The sequence below is a fragment of the Moschus berezovskii genome, chromosome 3 (genome assembly GCF_049115385.1).
Source record: "Moschus berezovskii isolate FMDL1 chromosome 3, NW_MosBer_1.0, whole genome shotgun sequence".
Taxonomy (NCBI): domain Eukaryota; kingdom Metazoa; phylum Chordata; class Mammalia; order Artiodactyla; family Moschidae; genus Moschus; species Moschus berezovskii.
The window spans coordinates 14,516,104-14,532,980 of NC_142462.1; positions in this window are offsets into that span (position 1 = coordinate 14,516,104).

Here is a 16,877-nt window from a genome sequence, read left to right on the forward strand (position 1 = left end):
ATGCAGGAGACATAAGAGATGAGGGCTTGATCCCTGGGTTGGGAAGATGCCCTGGAGGAGGGCATGGCAACCCACTCCAGTACTCTTGCCTGAAGAATCCCATGGACAGAGGAGCCTGGTGGGCCATAGTCCATGGGGTCACAGAGAGTCAGGCATGACTGCCTGAGCACGCGTGCACACATCTAAATGAAGCAAGAGGAAAGGCCTCACAAGAGGGACAGGGAGAAGATAGAAGCAGTGTGCTATCATTGTTCCAACAGTCACACTGTTATTTTGACCCTAGTACCCCACTTCCTGATGCCATACTATAGTCTAGAAAGTTATGTCTGTAAACTCATTGTCTGTTAATTATTCTTTACCTACTGGCAACCCCAAAGTGGCCTACCTTGCATAGAATGGTCAGGCTGTCCCAGCAGTCATGGCACACCCCACTTTAGCTATTTGATCGTACTCTCTTTGTTTTCTCTCTGGGATAGTAGCCTTTCAAGGTCCAAAAGGATGTTTTTATGTTAAAAGCCTGGCAGTCCAGTTTAGAAACACGTCACTTCTCATCACAGCTGGCCACATCAGTCCTGTCAAGACACTAATGGTAGAAAATCTCTTTAGAGTACCCATGAGACCAAGATCTAATTTACTTTGTTCCTAATTCACAAAGTTGACTTCTTTTTTTTTTTTTTTAAAGTAGCTTGAGGTTTTATCTTTAGTGAATTTTAACATGTAGCTAGAAGTTTCCATTGCAAAGTGTACTTGTTTGGTTTGAAGCTCTTTTCAAGTGACTTTTGAAAAGTTTTGGCATTGTCGATTGAACTCTTCCTCTGTCCATAGGACTGGTACAGAGAGAAGTGTGCAGTCTCCTGCCGTTGTCCCAGCCCACTTCCTTGAACAGCTGCCTTTATGAGGGAGGTGAGATGTGGCGACTGAGCTCCCCGCTGCTCTCGGAGGTTTGAATAAGCTGGAATCACTGCCCTGCATGAGAGCGTCTGGGCTGCCAGTCCACTGACTCTGTGCCTGCTTAGTTGCTCAGTCAGCTCCAACTCTCTGTGTCCCCATGGACTGTAGCTGCCAGGCTCCTCTGTCCATGGGGTTCTCCAGGCAGGAATACTGGGGTGGGTTGCCATTTTCTCCTCCAGAGGGTTGTCTCCACCCAGGGATCAAACCCAGGTCTCCTGCCTGCATTGGCAGGCAGATTCTTGACCACTGAGCCACCTGGGAAGCGCCCCCCACTGACTCTGAGTCTGGTGCGTTTACCTTTCACCAGTGATCAGGACTGATATCATCTGCCCTGGGATGCTTTCTCTGTGATGAAGAAACGGCGAAGTTCTGACAGAAGGAGCCGTAGGGCAGGGAAGTTTGATAATGGGGCACAAAGCGCATCGGAGCACAGGACAGGGCCCAGGAGGCGGCAGCCCCATCCTGCTAGGGGGCTCACTGTAAATGGACAGCCACGGGCGGCTAAGGTTGAGGGGCTGGGGAGCAGAACAGCAAGGGGGCCCCTACTACCAAAATATCTATTGTCTACCCGGGAACAAATCATGTTACAAAGATGAGATCAGCATTATTCTCAGAAGGTTTTCAACCTGGGATATGGTTCAAGTCCTCTTTGGTTAGGTTCCATGTCTGTAAGACTTGGGTCAGCTGTAGAAGCTTAAGTTGGCTTAGAATTTGTACTATTAATATTTGTACATTTGGTAATAATAATTCTTATACTTTACATATGTATAATACAGTGTATATTATTCAGTTCAGTTCAGCCGCTCAGTCATGTCCTACTCTGCAACCGCATGAACATGTGTATATTATATATATATATATTTATTTATATATATATTATGTGGGGCTTTCCTGGTGACTCAGATGGTAAGGAATTTGCCTGCAATGCAGGAGACCTGGGTTCAGTCCCTGGGTTGGGAAGATCCCCTGGAGAAAGAAATGGCAACCCACTCCAGTGTTCTTGCCTGGAGAATCCCATGGACGGAGGAGCCTGGTGGGCACAGTCCATGGGGTTCACAAAGAGTTGGACACAACTGAGTGACCAACACTTTCACTTTTCATATATTATGTATATAATCTATTTGGTCTCAATAACTCTGTGAGGTACATAGGGCATGTAATATTAACTCTATTTGGTATACGAAGAAACTAAGGCACAAAAATTAAGATGTAGCGATAGTGGTAGAAGCCCCCAGGGATGGGGATTCAAACCATGCTTTTTTGACTTCAGATTCAAGGATATTGTTTAAACCATACTTGGCTGATTCTCAACCACAAATTAATTGGTAGCATCTGGCAAGCTGAAAAACAAAATCATTTTGAGTATTTTTTTTCCTTTTGTCATTAAATAGAAAAACCTTCTGGGTCCTACCAGCTTGTTGTCCATTAAATATACTAATGGAAGAGTAAAGTAGTTTTATTCTCTAAACCAGAAGTTCTGGAGGATATATACCAGAAAGAAAATATTAGGATTCTTACCTTTATGTTTTTGGATGTGTTGAAATGAGCATAGTATATCAGTACTAAGGTATGCAGTATACCTTAACACATACATACATAAATAAACACACACACATATGTATATATGGCAATAAATGTGTATAATTTATAAGTAAGTATATTTATAAATATTGAGACAAATTCTTAAAAAAAAAACCACACACACACACAGAATTACAGGCTCAAAAGTGCTTGGAAATCATTCTTCGTAACCGGTAACAACCTTCACTAAAATGTTGGCACCGTTTTTAGCTAACCACATTCCTCCTTCTGTTTTACTGGATGCTTCCTGCAAGAGCGCATGGCAGGGGCTGCTGTAACCAGAGTAGCAGAAGCTTTGAGTGAGAAGGGCCTGGAGGGATCAATCCTCCTAACTCTTTCATTTGACAGAGGAAGAAACTGAGGCTTACCGGGGGTTAAGGGATTTGCCCAAGCTGACAAGTTTAGGTTGAGCCCAACAATATGGGAAATCCAGTTAAAGCTTAGTTAGTCATGGTAATGTGTCATGGACCTGGCTTGCAGAAATTAAATCCGTTAATAATCCCCAAACCTTATTTTAGCCAGAAGTTTTACACACCTCACCTATCAAACCTTTTACTAAAGATGATAATGTGAGGGGTTTGTTTCTCTGGGCACCCAAAAATGTCTGTGTTAAGCAAAAACGTCACACACGCACTGCTCGCTGGGTATCTGGTTATATACAAATGTGAAGAGTATGTGTAGATATTTAATTATATACATCATTTGGTAAAAACAACTGTATTGAAATAAATATATGCTCCATCTTGCCTGCTGTAAAAATGGAACCAAATTACATTATTCCCTAACAGGCAAGTAATTACTCAGAATCCGGTGAATTTTGAAATACTTTGTCTGCTTCTGAAGAGACCATCATCTCCTTGGAATTTAAGACCAGGCCAATGCTGAACTATTATCAGATGCTAAATTCCAGTGTATATTTGGTTCTACTTCTATTAATAGCCTCTCCGTTCTCTTCCACTGGTCTGGCCATGTATTTAATTACCAGTGCACAAGGGTTTCATTTACTGTAATATGGCAGATAAGACTAGTCCCCCTGTGTTATTTCTTAATTTTAAAAATGTCCAGGCTATTATTGAATGACTTACTCCCACCATGAACTTTAGAATCACTTTTCCTATTCAAAAGCAAAACAAAGCAAAACACTCCAAAACAACAACACCAACAACTCTCTATTGAGAACCTTGTGAAATGTAGAGATTGGTGCAGGGAGAACTGACTTATGCTATTGAATCATTTTTTCCCCTAAATATTAGGCTAGTTAAATTCATTTCAGTTAAGATATATCTTTTCTTTTATTTGGTCAATTTATGGCCCCTTGACAGACTGGCTTCTTAAATTTTATTTTCTATTGGATTTCACATCGTATGTAAGAATGCTGTGAACATTTTTACAAATCTTATAATCTATCATTTTACTGAATTTGCTTGTTTTATATATATAATCGCAGGTTTTAGTTGATTCTCTTGGGGTTTTCTGCACAGATGTCCATCTCATTTGTGAATAATGACTATTTTGACTCCTCTTTTCCAATTTTTAGGCTTCTTATTTTGTTCTCTTGTGTAACTGAATCAACAAGTACTTGTAAAGCAATTATTTACGTAAAGCTCAATTAGTGACCACTTAGAATGTTTCCCACTGCAATAATGTTGCGGTGAACATTCACAACAGAGTTTGAGTAGTTTGGTTTATTTCCTTAGGATAGATTCCTACAAGTGTAATTTGTTGGGTCAAAAGGTATAAAACTTTTAAAGACTTTGAATACGTTTTATTACATGACTTTCCCCAAAGGGCCGATCAGTGACTATAAGCACCCTTCCTGCTCTGTTTGTGATCCCAAGGATCCTGTCACAGACGTCCTCTTATCCCACCCCTTCCTGTGTGCCTTCCCTGGCCACCCATGGAGGAGATCCCCAGGGAGTCCCAAACCAAGCCCCCTCCCCAAACCAAATAAGAGCAAAACACAGGAACAAAAAACCGCTACCAATAATTATTATAGTATCAGTCCCTCAGTCGTGTCCAACTCTGCAACCCCGTGGACTGAATGTAGCTTGCCAGGCTCCTCTGTCCATGGGAGTCTCCAGGCAAGAATACTGGAGTGGGTTGCCATGCCCTCCTCCAGGGATCTTCCCCATCCAGGGATGGAAACTGAGGCTCCTGCATCAGCAGGTGGATTCTTTACTATCTGAGCCACCTTAATGAACTTGGAAACGAAATTTAAATGCTTTGGGGATTATTTGTTGATCCTGCAAGTCATCCTAGATGCCTCCTTTCCCCGATCTCTCACACTCTAAAGCCACTGAGTCCGGTAGGTTTAACCAGCCTACCTTCTCTCCTACCCACTTTATTTTTCATCCACACCATTATCGCTCTAGTTCAGGAACTCATCCTCTCTCCTCTGGGCTGCAGTAATCCCATCTAAGTGATCTTACAACTACTGTGCCGTCCTTCCTCTGCCTCCACTCAGAACAGTTCAGTGGCAGCAGACCCCTCAGCATGGCCACCATCTATGTATTTGTCCAATGTCTCACTTCCACCTCTATCTCACCACTACCTGCTAGCCAGACCAGGCTATTTGCAGTTCCCTGCCAGGTATGATTCTAAATCTCTGTGTTTCCACTTGTGCCCTTCCAACCACAAGAATGTCCTCCTCAGCACCTCACACCTCAGCCCCGTTCCCCTAGGAAACGCCTGTTTATATTTAAGATCCAACTCAAGGGGCTCCTCTCTGGTGAAACATTTCCCATTCCACCCCTCGCTATAATGGACAACTATTATAGGAAGGGCTGTCCTTTGGATCGAGTCTGGCAATATTTCCTGCGATTCCTTTCTTGCCCAGTTTACCAGAGTTCTGATGGAAATGGAACAGAGATCGGCAGGGACTGGCGTTTCCCCTCTTTTTGGTGAATCGTATTTGTTTAAACGTGACTTCAAGGTTACTAGATACAAACCTATTCCCAGCATCAGTATAAACGCAAGGATCGGCACTGCAGAAGGGGCCTGGATGGTGAGCTGGGGAGGAGGCTTGAAAGGTAAGAGTGCGCTCTGCCCCTCCCGCTTGCTCGTGCCTCGGGGCACTTGCCTTGCTGACTGTTAATGACCACCTTAGGCCCTGAAGCACAGGATGAGAGACCCCCCAGTGGCTGGGGCAACTTCACACAAAGCTTTTGGTTGCCTGTCCCCCCGCCTTTTTTTTTTTTTTTTTTGATGGAAGATTCAGAAATCCTGTGAGCTAGTTTCCTAGAAAGGTAAAGTCTTAGAGCTGGAAAAGGGCGGGGCGGTCAGCATGACATCTAATGCAGTTCTTTGCTTCCAGAAAGACCCAGGAGCTAACCAGTACTTCCGGTTATTAAAGGTCCGTGGGGATGAAAAATCCTTCGTTTTGCAGCCAGCACCTGTCAGCCCTCACTGACAAGGAGTCTCTGGGTCTCACCTCCTGCCCGTGCCCACCACCCATCTCCTTGTCTCCTCTAACAGCATTTCCTGCCTCTAGGGCGACTGGCTTCATAGCTCCAGGTTCCAGGGACTGCCAGGAGGCAAGAGGGCTCTCTGAACACGCCAGTTACACGTTTCGAACTTGTCTCAGAGCCTCCCTCGGATTCGTGTTCTCAAAAGCGAATGAGGTCGGGGCTGGAGCAGGGCGCCCGTGTGGAAAGCCTCAAGTGTGAACACGGCTCTGCCGACTCATGGCAGAAACGGAAGAGGTGTTCCCATCGCACACCTTGAGGGGTAGATTTTTGCTTCGCCCTGCACAGCTGCCCTTCTGCAGACTCTTCCAAAGCAGGCCAATTTATTCCAAATTCCACTGCGAGTGTTGGTTAATATCCATTGGGATGTTCAAAGCCAGTTAACCATCTACGAGTTAAGGGGGGTTGCTCTTTTTTTAAGTGGATTCATTGAGAAACACAGACAAAACTGCTAACACATGTTTCTGTTGTTAGGCCTTAGTCTTATCACAGTTTGAAACTGTGGAAAATCAATTACGTGCTTTGAATTACTCCCTGCCCTGGCACCAAAGCATTTCTTCATTCTTTCCGGACAGTGAACACTTTGCAACATCTACCAACTAACAGTCTGTTAGGATTCTCTGCTAAAGGGATGTAGGACAAATAAACGGAACAGAAGGCTGGTGGAATGCTAAACATCCCCCCTTCCCTCTGTTGTGGCCTCTGTGCAGCTTGGGACCTTTCTGACTTGCTGCTCAACATCTGGACGGCATTCGTGTTGCTTCTCAAGGACACAGGCGTGCACCTCCGGTGAATTTCAACTTTCAACATCTCTCTGGCTCTAATCTATATTTAATGTTTCATGACTGGTAGTCAAAGAAGCTTCAGCTAAATATCAGGTTGGAATGAAAATGATCTTTGGGAGAACATTTGCTTCCAGTGTGCGCCAGCAAAGTGTCTGTGACAGAAGCTCTCCCCAGAGATGTGTCGCCCATTCTCTTGCAGTAATAATAATTACGCCTTGTGATTGCTGTGCCCACATAATCAAAGATCGCTTCATCAAATGTGGCCCCGAGGGGACGCTGCCTGCGCTCCTAGCGGGATGTCAGTCACAGAGAGCAGCACCCCCAGGGACCCCCGATCTTCCGCTTGCCCTTTTCAGTCCCGTGCTGTTAGCATTGTGTTTCTTCATTTTCTCCTCAATGCAAATGATGTGTAAATCATGCCCTCCAGAAGGCACATGTGGTGAGGGGAGAGGGTGGGCAGGGAGGTGGGGCTGGTGTATTCTTCTCCCCCGGCCCCCCTCCCCAGCCTACCACAGGGATTTCTCGCATGGAACATAATTACATCTGTGCCATATGGGCTCATTTATATTCTATTACAGGTTAAGCTAATACGACTCAGAAATATGCTAAAAATACCTCAAAGTATTCTAGAGCTGTCAAAACACTTGTCATGTCTTGCTCACCCTTTTGATTGCTAGTGTTTTTGTTTTTGTTGGGAGATTCAGAGAGCTAAGAAAGCATGCTGGCATGCTGGTGTCCAGTCTATAAATATAGTTTAATTTCCTGTATTATTGCAATCCGCGGGCTTGCAAAGAAAAGATCTTTCTTAATAAACCTGGAATGGCCCCAAGACATGGGCACTGAAGCCCCTGCACTTGTAGATTTTAATTTCCCAAGAGGTAGAAAATACAGATTTCAGATGTGTGGTTTTGTCAGCTTTAGAATATTTCTTGTCTTTGTTTGATGTAATTATTCATTGTGATAGAGAAATACCTGCAGCGGGCTGACACAGGAGAAGCATGCTGCTACAGTTAGAAGAGTCGGTTTGGATGTCAGGCAGATCTTGCCAAGATTTTACATGGGGCATGATAATGAGAAGTATAATCTTCAGTGAGTCATGAGTTCGATAATGATTTACAAGCCATGTTGGGTTGTTTGCATGCAATGGTTAAAGTCCATCCACCCATTCATTTCTACTATCATTTTGGAAAATTGGTGGGTCATGCCTGTGTAGAGTCTTAACCTAACAGTTTATCTTTCATTTTTTAAATTATTACTACCAATATGTTAGTGGAAATTAATAAAATTTGTCTTCGGAATAGGAGAGCATGCAGAAATGTTTTAATTTTCCATGCTTGACAAGCAACATTTCCAAAGCATATATGGTGCTAATTATGCTATCAGCCATCAAATGCACAATCCATTATACTGAGAATTGAATTCACACAAAAGCATATTTTTCTAGTTTTCCAATAATTGTTCTATGCTATCTGGTTGAAGGAGTGGTTAGACTGCCTGGTTCCAATCTCAAATCCTGCTACTCACTAGCTTGCTATCTTGGCAAATTCTGTAATTTTTCTAGTTCCCCCATCTATAAAATGAACATAATACTAGCAGATATGAACTATTATATGTAGAATGGATAAACAGAAAGATTCTACTGTATTGCACAGGGAACTATATTCGATATCCTGTGATAAAATATAATAGAAAAGAATGTGAAAAAGAATGCATATATATGTATAGCTGAGTCATTTTGCTATACAGCAGAAATTAACAAACATTGTAAACCAACTATATGTCAATGAAATAAATTTTTTTAAAAATGAGCATAAGAACAGTAGCGCTCTCTGTGGGATTTTTGGAAATACTGAATGACAATGTATGTAAAATATTAGGCCCAGTTTCTGGCATGTAGTAAATATTTGTTATTATTGTTGTTGATTTTAGCTTTAACATAAACAGCTTCTTTATACAGCTATAGGGCTCTTTTAATAAGAAAAATATATTTTTGCCAAAATCATATCAGTTGCATAAACTTCCACTTATCTTAGATCATGCAGGCCAGAGTTTCTTGGTACTTTTGGACTGTGCAGCCAAGTTCTTACTTTAGAATCAACAGAAATTTCATAAATTGGCATGGGAAGAAATAGAAAAATTCAATGTTAATATATTAAAAACAGTTTTTTGGATGTCTATAATTTTGAAATATTTGTACATTTATGATTGTTCAGAATACAAAGTGTTTGAACTAATGCAATTGAAATGTTCCATTTAAATAAGAAAAAATTCCAGTTTATAGTGGGCAGATGTTTTAACCAGTAACTATAACTAAATTTTTAGATTTTGCTTCTTTCAGTCCTTAATATAGAACTGTCTCAAGACTTTGAAGGGGTGTTTGTGTGTGTGTGTGTGTGTGTGTGTGTGTGTGTGTGTAGAGAGTCTATACTCTAGATGCACGCACACAAGAGAATCTAATTCTGACGTCTTCATTCAGCCTCATGAATTGGTAAGTCATATACTTTCCTAGCCTGTAAGATTGGGCTCTCTATTACCCCTCAGTTCTTCTCTCCTTTCAGGCTGTTTATACTACCATAAACAGGCTTCTCAGGCAGTGCATTGGAAAAGAACACGCCTTCCAATGCAGGAGGCACAAGAGAGGCGGGTTCGAACCCTGGGTCAGGAAGATCTTCTGGAGTTGGAAATGGCAACCCACTCCAGTGTTCTTGCCTGGTGAATCCCATAGACAGAGGATCCTGGAGGGATACAGTCCATGGGTTCTCAAAGAGTCGGACATGACTGAGTGGCTCAGCACACACACTACCATAAAAGTGGACTTTTAAAAATCGAAATTATTATAAATAGGGCTATAAGTCGTCCAGACACCTCAAACATATGTCTTACATAAACTTGATGTAGAAATAGGAGTCTTCTTTTTCATTTGCTTTGACCTTGTGGTTAGGGATAGAGACAGACAAAACAGGATACAGGCGATATTTTACAGGGGGAGCCACTCCATCTTCCTCCCTCCCCAGGCTGTACGCACTAAGTTTTTGAACAAGGATACCAAAGATTTGGGGCTTCCCAGGTGGCACAGTGGTTAAAAAATAATCTGCCTGACAATGGAGGAGATGAAGGAGACGTGGGTTCTATCCCTGGGTTGGAAAGATTGCCTGGAGTAGGAGACAGCAACCCACTCCTTCATTCTTGAGCTTCCCTGGTGGCTCAGTGGTAAAGAATCCACCTGCCAATGCAGAAGATCCGGGTTTGATCCCTGGGTTGGGAAGATCCCCTGGAGAAAGGAGTGGTAACCCACTCCAGTATTCTTGCCTGGAGAATTCCATGGACAGGGGAGCCTGGTGGGCTACAGTCCATAGGATCACAAAGAATCAGACGTGATTGAGGGACTAAGCATGCATGCAGGCCAAAGATTTAAAAGGTGCAGCAGCCAGGGAAGCAGCCATGTGACTCTAGGCCCTCATGACTTATGAAACTTCATGTTTAAAACTAGTATCGTTCAGCTCTCAGAAGATGTTTGTTTTTTTTTTCCTCTCAAAATCACCCCCAGAGACTTTTCTGCAGAGACGATTAGACACACGAACTTTTGATGGTTAAAGTTCAGTCATATTTTCTTTTTAGTTTTCTCCTTTCAGTTGTAAGTTGCTTTAAAGTAAAATTAAAAGTTTTCCTCTTTAACCTTACATGTTAAAAATAAAATCAATCTTTAAAATGGTAAATGGGATTTGTTTCTCAGGTTGGGTCAGTGTGAGATTAATGTGTTCCAAAATGTCATATGGTTCGACCCTAAGTCTTTTCTTAGAATATCTTGCCTAACCTATTCCTCTGTTGTCAACATGAGACTACAGAGAGTGTTCGAGATAAGGGCTGGTAGAAATCTATTCTACTGAGAGTCAAAAGCAGGTCTTTTTCTTTCCCCCTGTATTTACCCTTAATAGGTCAGGAAAAAAATGATCTGGGAAAGCTGGAAGTAAAGGTGAAACAACATAAGACAACCAGTAAGTTCACAAACACGAAGTTTATTTGTCCCTGGTAGAGAATAAGTATGTTTGTGCTAATTACTTAATGATAATTTTTATTAATAAGCGAACTGCATTCTCTTTAAAAATGCCCAACTACAAGGAACAAAGACACGCCCCCATTAGAAGCCTTGTTCTCCCAACTCAGCCTCTTCTTTCTTTAACTGGAGGATAACTGCTCTACAATGCTGTTGGTTCCTGCCTTTAAAAATGCATAATTACATATGTATCCCCCACCTCGTGAGCCTCCCTCCTCCTCCCACCCCACCCCTCTGGGTGGTCACAGAGCACCAAGCTGGGCTCCCTGTGTTAAATAGCCGCTTCCCAAGCAATCAAGTGACAGTTGCTCAGTTGTGTCCAACTCTTTGCCACCCCATGGACTATACAGTTCATGGAATCCTCCAGGCCAGATTACTGGAATGGGTAGCTTTTTCCTTCTCCAGGGGATCTTCCCAACCCAGGGATCAAACCCAGGTCTCCCACATTGCAGGCGGATTCTTTACCAGCTGAGCCACCAGGGAAGCACAGCAGCTTCCTGCTGCTGCTGCTAAGTCACCTCAGTCGTGTCCGACTCTGTGCGACCCCATAGGCGGAAGCCCACCAGGCTCCCCCGTCCCTGGGATTCTCCAGGCAAGAACACTGGAGTGGGTTGCCATTGCCTTCTCCAATGTGTGAAAGTGAAAAGTGAAAGTGAAATCGCTCAGTCGTGTCCGACCCTTAGCGACCCCACGGACTGCAGCCTACCAGGCTCCTCCATCCATGGGATTTTCCAGGCAAGAGTACTGGAGTGGCTTGCCATTGCTAGCTATCTATTTAACAAATGGTAGTGTATATATCGGAGAAGGTGATGGCACCCCACTCCAGTACTCTTGCCTGGAAAATCCCACAGATGGAGGAGCCTGGTAGGCTGCAGTCCATGGGGTGGCGAAGAGCTGGACATGACTGAGCGACTTCACTTTCACTTTTCACTTTCATACATTGGAGAAGGAAATGGCAACCCATTCCAGTACTCTTGCCTGGAGAATCCCAGGGACGGGGGAGCCTGGTGGGCTGCCGTCTAAGGGGTCACACAGAGTCGGACACAACTGAAGCGATGCAGCAGCGGCAGCAGTAGCAGTGTATATATGTCAACACTACTCTCTCAATTCGTCCTACCCTCTCCTTCCCCTGCTGTGTCCACAAGTCTGTTCTCATCAGTTCCTTCCCTGCAAACTGGTTCATCAGTACTGTTTCTCTGAATTCCATATATATGCACGAATAGATGTTTTTCTTTCTGACTTACTTCACTCTGTATAACAGGCCCTAGGTTCATCCTCTTCACACACAACTGATTCAAATCATTCCTTTTTATGACTGAGTAATATTCCACTGTATATATGTACCACAATGTCTTTATCCATTCATCTGTTCATGGACACCTAGACCAGCGTAGCCTTGAAGAGCAGAAGCTCTACAGAAGTGACTTAAGTTATAGCCATTCTGGCTCTCCACGCCAGATCTAGATGCTTAGAGCTTTAGAAATAGAACTATGTGCTCCCATATCCTCTGTAAAAGATAATTATCCTATCTAGAAGGAAAGATCATTTCAAATGTGAACATCCATTTACAGAACTCTCAGAAGAAATTTCTAGAGTCCCAATTTTCCCAATTGGGATAAATTTCTAGAGTCCCAGTTAACTGAAAAAACAAACTATTGTATGAAAAAAGTTCTCTGAAGATAAAAGAAAATTTAAGCTTTAACCATAGAAGTGTGACATATTTCACATAACCTATGTAAGCTATCATCTAGAAGACAGTGAGAAACCTGGGAGTTGTGACTCAATTTTTAAAAAATACTCAGGAAGCTTAATGCACTGGAATTATAATTTAATGTGACTGTCTTGTTTATTCTCTTGTTAAAATGCTTTTTCTTGTTTTGTTTTGGGGAGGGGGTAGGAAATTTAGAAAGCTCACAAATGATGCAAAGAAAAAAATAATTTCACATCAAGATAAACCTCCTTGACATTTTCTCTCCTTCTAGTCTTTTTTCTATCTGTAAAGATATCATTTAAGGTAATTATGTACTGCACACAGAATTATAGATCTTGGATTTTTTCCCCTTTGGCATTCTTTCATTTCCTCGTATCTTTAAATATTTCCCCCAATTCTGTTTTTAGCAGTTGCTTTTAACCATAACTTTGTTTAATTTGCCATTTGAGATCTCACCTTCTTGCTGATTTCAGTACTGCAGTGAATGACCTTTCCGGGGTCTTGGGTGCTCAGACCCCTGACACCTTTTCCCTAGTGGTGGCGCCCTCCCTGCTTGTCACCCACTCCCACGGGCAGACCCTACCGGGCCATTCCCATCCCCTGGTGTTGTGTGTCCCACTCTGACCAACATCTTATGACTTTCTGGATCACTCCCTTTAGTATTCTCTTTTTTTCTAATTTATTTTTAATTGGAGGGTAGCTGCCTTACAATATTGTATCGGATTCTGCCGTACGTCAACATGAATCAGCCATCTGCACATATACGTGCCTTCCCTCTTGAACCTCCCTCCCACTTCCCACCCCATCGCAGCCCTCCATCCTGGAGTATTCTGACTATAATTCTTTGACCCCACTGGGGCCTGCAGTTCTAACACCTTTTCACTGTCTCTTACTCCTTCATAAGGTCATAATGGTTATCTTTATGACCTTATTGGTGTGGATGCCATTTCCTACCTCAGGGGATCTTCCTGACCCAGGGATTGAACCTGAGTTTCGATGGAAAAACAGTGGAAACAGTGTCAGACTTTATTTTGGGGGGCTCCAAAATCACTGCAGATGCTGATTGCAGCCAGGAAATTAAAAGACGCTTACTCCTTGGAAGGAAAGTTATGACCAACCTTGATAGTATATTAAAAAGCAGAGACATTACTTTGCCAACAAAGGTCCGTCTAGTCAAGGCTATGGTTTTTCCCATGGTCATGTATGGATGTGAGAGTTGGACTGTGAAGAAAGTTGATTGCCGAAGAATTGATGCTTTTGAACTCTGATGCTGGAGAAGACTCTTGAGAGTCCCTTGGACTGCAAGGAGATCCAACCAGTCCATTCTAAAGGAGATCAATCCTGGGTGTTCATTGGAAGGACTGATGCTAAAGCTGAAACTCCAATACTTTGGCCTCCTCATGCGACGAGTTGACTCACTGGAAAAGACTCTGATGCTGGGAGGGATTGGGGGCGGGAGGAGAAGGGGACGACCAAGAATGAGATGGCTGGATGGCATCACCGACTCTGTGGACATGAGTTTGAGTGAACTCCGGGAGTTGGTGATGGACAGGGAGGCCTGGCGTGCTGTGATTCATAGGGTTGCAAAGAGTCGGACACGACTGAGTGACTGAACTGAACTGAACTACTCCTTCATGTCCAGACTCCTCTTTACCCAGCCGCATTCCATCCTCAACAATCAGTGTCACTGTGCACACCTTCAGGTTCCTTGCCCCTCTGTTCTGTCGTGTTTGTTTGGTGAAGCCGTAATGTTGCCTAAACACAGCTCCTTGTCTACGCTGGAGGTCACGTGTCATGGCTGGAGAAGAACACGACTGTGCTGATTGATCTCACTTTAAATTCAGAAGCACACACTTGGTGGACCCTTAGTACTCACTGTACCCTTTCTATACCCCTCCAGTCCCTTTACTCACTATTCACTACCTATTTGACATCTTCTCTGTCCTCAAGCCTCCAAGGTCTTTCCCCCCACCTTCATCATCTGAGCTGAGGATACTATATCCTATTTTACTGAAAAACTGAAGATATTAGAAGAGAACTTCCACTGACTCTAATCGCATCTCCACCCTCCACCTTCCACAGTCACAGCTCCACCCTCCCATCTGTCCCCTCCCACACTGTTGTCCCATTTGCCATCAGAGATGAGCTATCCAGACTCCTGACTGCACAGACACTGGTTCCCATCTTTTTTCACCTATGTGCTTTAGCGATTGTTCTCTCCCTCTTATATTATCCGGGAGACAGTGAAGGACAGGGAAGCCTGGCATGCTGCAGACCATGGGGTTGCCAAGAGCCAGACACGACTTAGCAGCCGAACAACAGCAACGCCTACATTATCAAGATGTTAGCCGTGCACTGGACCATTTCCAGTAGCACACCAGCACGCCGCTCTTCTCCCATCTTTCCTTTCCGAGCAGTCACGTCATTTCTTTGGGTACTTCCAGCAAAATGTGTTGAAAGGGGTGTCACGCCTTGCCGTTTCTGATTCTTCTCCTCCCTTCCTCTCCAGAGCCCTCTCCAATCAGATGTGTACCTCTTTCCACTATTCACTGAGACTGCTCTTATCGAGACCGTGAACGGTCTCCCTGTTGTGAAATCCAGTGGTCAGTTCTCGATTCTCACTTGTTTCCGCCTTTTGGACACCACCCTCACTGAATTTCTTTCTGCCTTACCAGCTGTTTCTTCTCAGTCTCCCTCACTGGTTTTTCTTTCCTCCCTCATCTCTTTATATTGAGATCCCTGGCGTCTCAGTTCCTGGTCCTCTTCTCCTCTCCATCTACATTTACTTTCTTGGTGACTTTTAAAGACTCCTGACTTAAATACCACTTTTTAAAAGATTATTTTTAGGTGAACCATTTAAAAGTCTTTATTGAATTTGTTACAATATCGTTTTTGCTTTTTGTTCTGCTTCTTTTTTTTTTTTGACCATGAGGCATGTGGGATTTAGCTCCCTGACCAGGTATCGAACCCACAATCTCTGCATTGTAAGGTGAAGTTTTAACCACTGGAGGACCACACTTAAATGTCTAGGACTCCTAAACTCATCTCTTCACCCTAGACCTCTTCCCTGATCTCCAGGCTCATGTATAGTTACCAACCACATTGTCATCTGGTTGTCGCAAACTGAACATACCCAGACTGAGCCCCTGACACCCACACTTGGATCCCCTGCAGCTGTCCCCATCTCACTAAAATGGCAATGCAATCTTCGTGGGGCTCAAACACAACTTTGGCAACATCCTTGACTTTTATTTTTCTCATGCCCTATACCCAATCCAGGCTTCCCAGGTGGCAATACTGGTAAATAACCCACCTGTCAGTGCAGGAGACATAAGACATAGGTTCAATCCCTGGGTTGGGAAGATCCCCTGGAAGAGGGCATGGCAACCCACTCCAGTATTCTTGCCTGGAGAATCCCATGGACAGCAGAGCCTGGTGAGCTACAGTCCATAGTGTGTCTAAGAGTTGGACGTGACTGAAGTGACTTAGCACACACGCATACCCAGTTCATCAGAAAATTTCCTCCTCTGCTTTCATCATACATCCCAAACTCAACCATTTCTCAGCACCACTTCTGCTACCATCTTGGTCCGCATCACTATTACCAGCTTTCTAACCTTTCCCCTTGTTTCCAGCCTTATCCCTTCCAACATCTCTTCTCAGCACAACAGCCAAGTAACCCTCTTATATCTAAATCTGATCAGATTACATCTCTGCTCAGAATCTCCTAAGGACTTCCCAGTTCAACCAGATTCAAAGCCAGAATCCTTACAGTGGTCTTTGGGGCCCTATGTGTTCTGACCCCAGTTCCCCAACTGAGCCTTTTTTTTCTCCTTCTCTCTTCTAAATTCACTTCCCTTCATCCACACTGGTCTTGCTGTTCCTCAAACATGCCTGGCAAATTTCCACTTCAGGGCCTTTTGGGGGGCTGTCACTTTTGCCTGAAAAAGCAAATACTCTTTATGCAGATGTCACCTCATCAATAAAACCTGCCCCCAGCACCTTATTTTATATTGCACCCTCAACACCTCCTGTTCTACTGATCCTAATCCTCCTTATCCTGTTTTCTCATTTTTTTTTTTTTAAATTCAACATACACTCTTGTTTTATGTTTGTGAACCAGTAGTTTTTATTTTATTTTTTCTGGCCATGCCATGTGGCACGTGGGATCTTAGTTCCCTGACCAGGGATTGAAACGTCACCCCTGCGGTGGAAGTGTAGAGTTTTAACCACTGGACTGCCAGTCCTGCCAGTCCTAGGAAGTTTCTTAACAATCTGTGCAGTTTATTTATTTATTGCATTTGTGTTTATTCTCAGCATTCCTATCTGAA